Source organism: Nasonia vitripennis, chromosome 1 (genome assembly GCF_009193385.2).
Source record: "Nasonia vitripennis strain AsymCx chromosome 1, Nvit_psr_1.1, whole genome shotgun sequence".
NCBI lineage: Eukaryota > Metazoa > Arthropoda > Insecta > Hymenoptera > Pteromalidae > Nasonia > Nasonia vitripennis.
In genome coordinates, this window is record NC_045757.1 from 37,845,618 (window position 1) to 37,849,519 (window position 3,902).

At 38.2% G+C, this 3,902-nt stretch overlaps 1 long non-coding RNA gene across 1 annotated transcript; it reads right to left on the reverse strand.

The window, feature by feature from the left end:
- Nucleotides 1-238: 238 nt before the first annotated feature.
- Nucleotides 239-3,643, reverse strand: LOC116415778. The gene is made up of 2 exons (XR_004226353.2): nucleotides 3,476-3,643; nucleotides 239-2,662 (listed from the first exon to the last, which is right to left on the reverse strand). It is a non-coding gene; the product is annotated as an uncharacterized LOC116415778 (long non-coding RNA).
- Between the last annotated feature and the right edge of the window lie 259 nt (nucleotides 3,644-3,902).

Consider the following 3,902-nt stretch of genomic DNA (forward strand, 5'->3'; position numbering starts at 1 on the left):
AACTAAATGGTGTATAATAAAAAAACGACGAATGATAATAAAAATTTTCCGCGGTAAAAAGATAGGTAATTTTATTTTCTTTCAGGTACATATTAAGCAATTTACTTTTCTTAACTTTTTCAATGACTTTATCGTAAAAAACTCAAATCACAAAACTGAAAAATCACTATAAAAAAAAACGAGTAGACAAAAGGTAAAAACGGACACACACACGCATCCGTACGGACATTTTCCAAAAAGACCATTTCTCGACTCAGAATGCATCAAAACACACTTCCCACACGTTTTTAGACAAACTCAAAAAATCACTATTACAAGGCTTCCTAGGAAGGAATAAATTATATCTAAATAAAATATCACTTGCTCATCAAAACCAAAAACCAATAAATGCAAAATTGAAATCCAAAACCATCACTATTTTTGGTACAAAAAAACCAAATTTCTCGTTAAAAATGTTTTGTATAGACTTTTTACCTTGATAATCATCAAATTATTTGTTTATTTCTGCAATTTTCCTTTAATTTATCTACATCTGAAACTTTTACTAATGTATAAAGATTTTCATGAATTTCGGACGTTATTATAACCTCTGATTACTGAATTTTCACATTTATTTACTCTAATAACACTCGTGATAAACAGATTTACCGTATCTCATCACTGGGAAATCTGTGAAAGGTCAAATCAGGATTTTTTGCCTTCGATGTTCCACAATCGGTGTAGACACAAAGTGCACGTGGAGGCGACATGCTGACCACGAAATCTTCTTCGCTAAACACGATAAACCTATCCAAAAAAATCTCACGAAACTAGAACGATGTACTTCCCTATTCACTACTATTATTTATCGCTATTTGTTGCAAAAAAAATCTGTAAACTGTCGACTACAATGACCAACAAACACAGAGACTGCGGTAAAGCTCTCTTCGCGCTGTTTACACAGCAGGATCGAGCGGGAAACTGACAGGAGCTGCGTTTTCGCGGTTTTTTCCTAGTCAGAAAAATATGGTTGTCGCAACCAATACTTTTGTAAAACCTCCTTACACACTCATTATTCATTTTCTTGTCATTTATTTACTTTCATTATTGTTAAAAAGTATATTTTACATAATATACTGCATGAATGATGAATCGTCTGCTTGTGCGTGCTCATATGCGCGCCAAGCTGTAGGAAACTCATAGGTGGCGCCGCCGAGCGGTTGGGTAACAGAACTAACGGCCTGTTACCCAAGCTTTCGTCCCCCCATTTTAACCCAGAACCGTTCTTCTATAGGAAGTCTATATTCGTTGATATAACTACTGACGTAAAGTGGCAGCTCACGCAGCTGTGAGCTGCGGCAAGAGTGCGGAGTGGGCCACGTCGCGCCATCTCTCGGCCGGCGGACTGCGGGCGGCTATTTGAAATTTGCGATGCTCGGTAATTATTTGGTATTTGAATTGCGGCCTGCGGGCGCGAGCGTAATCTGAATTTCTCAACCGATAGAAATTTTTGGTGCACAATTCTGGTTAAAAAATCAGAAAACTGTATATTTTGATGTATTTTTCGACGCCTTGCATGATCGCACTGGCCGTTTTCAATTTATCGCATTTTTCCGTGTCCTAACATGCAAGTGATTTTCGCGGATTTCTAACATTGTCTCTAGAGAATTTTTTTTAAATCAAAAATACTTTCAAAACCACTCATCCTCTTGGAATAGCCAAGAGGGTAGTTATCTCGGGAAAATTTTTAATTAAGGCATATGAGATGGCATCCGAACCCGGGGCAGATCTACTTTTAGCCTTTTCAATTGATGAAATTACTTCGGCATGGGGGATTGCTGCGTTGAGGACACTATCTATGCAGAAAGTATAATTTACTAAGATCTCGATATTATGGTAGTGGTAAGATGAAGAAACTTTTATCAAAAGCAGCTTTAAGAGCTGGCTCTTTATCAATGGAAAGAGAATCCCTGGAAGTAGGAAGATCGTTATAGAATCTATTCTTATATCTTTTCACGAATTGAACATTTTTAAGCAGGGAATTGGAAGGACTTAACGTGCCTAGAAATTATTTAAACTTTGAAGATTTGATTTTTGATAGACCTCTAGAGACATTTTTGCAGGCTTTGAAATAATTAGCTAGATTTTGGCTATCGGGCGTGTTTCTGAAATTCCTGAGAGCCTCTCTTCTCTCATCTACCAAGGATGAACAATCCTCGCATTCCACCAAATACAACTTCTGGGTCGTTTCTTAGGTTTTTTGGCGATGCGTCACAAACCTTTCCACCTGATAATGATACTACTTCATATATGGAATTTATGAGTGCAGTATACTTTTCAAGGCAGTTGTCTGCATTTAATATGTCGATATTTGGAGTATGAGTAATCATAGTATCCGTATCTTGGATAGATCGTGGGTAAGAAAGATATCCTCTAAGAGGATGGAGTGAAGAAGAGGAAAATGGCCGATTCCCATTGAATCCTCTAGCACCTCCCAGTTGATTTTACTATGTAGGTCAATTGAAACTAATGATATGTCTGGGCAACTTTTCCTGCAGAAAATCCTGGTAGCAGATCCATCATTTTCGAAAGTGTGGGGAGAATACCAAAAAGTCACTTAAGGTCTTACCCAGTGCATTCTCAAGTTCGCTACCCCAAGCTTTGTGTTGAGCGTTGAAATCACCTGAAATAAGCATATTCGAGTAAGATGAACAATTCTCTAACCAATTTGTAAGAATACGTGCATTGATATTATTGTTTGGTGGATTATATATATAAAGTTAAAAAAGTAATTTTCAGAATTTTTAGATTCTACTTTGATAGCTAGATATTCAACAAAGTTGGGAGTGGAGGGTATGGTAATCTTTTTCTATTGGATATCTATCTCCCAAAAAACTTTTTTCAAAAGTGAAAACCTTGGCAAGGAAAAGACTAATAAACGTAGTAAATCTCTAAATATTAAAATGTCAAGTAAATGTTTTTTGCTATACGTATTAAGATATCATTTTTTGGGAACACTAATTTTAACTTTATCCCGAATCTTTGTTTTCACTTACCCTTTTGCGATTACTGTCTTACAACCACGGAACCAAAGCTCTTCTTTAGCCTTAGACTTTCTAACCACGGAAACCAATCTCGCAATCGACCTTGTAGCGTAAGTTTTCGTTATTAGAGTAACGAATCGCAAAAGGGTAAACGAAATAACGATGCCGGAATAATTTTACGGTCTTTAACTGCTTACTTACGTTACAAGGTGGAATTTGCTGATTGGTTTCCGTGGCCTGCAGGGAGTCTGAAGCTAATGTAGATAGAGCTTTGGTTTCCGTGGTTAAAAGTAAGAATTCGCGTAACGGTAAATCAAAACAATGTTACCAAATGTATTTTGTCGTTTCAGGTCGATTGAGAGATTGGTTTTCATGGTCATGAAGTATATGCGCGTCGGAAAACAAAAACCGGTTGTCCATGGAAACCACCATGGAGGGTATTGTTAACGCACCAGGATCGATAAAGGATAGCGAGATGAGACGATAGTCAATGGTTTGTAGAATAAGTTTGGCGTTTATTTAAGAATACAGATCACTAGATGTGGTTAGGTGTTTTCCACTCGAGGGTACGAGAAGGACTGCCGGAGCGCGCGCTGTTACTCGGGCAAAAAGGCCCTAGAGCTAGAGGCAACTAGGGGATTCGAGCAAGCACACGCGTCATCTCTTGCTAACAGAGGTCGCTCACATTCGTACAGTCGCGTTCTAGCTGATTCTAAGACTCGCTTACAAGAGTGGGAGAAACTAACTCTAACAGGTATAAATACGGCAGCGCTGACGGCAAGCAGTCATTCTGCATCCAGCAGTCATCGAGTCAACATCGGTAGCTCTTGGCCAGCTAATTCTTAGCATCCTCCAAGAGTCTCCAAGGTGGTCTACGCT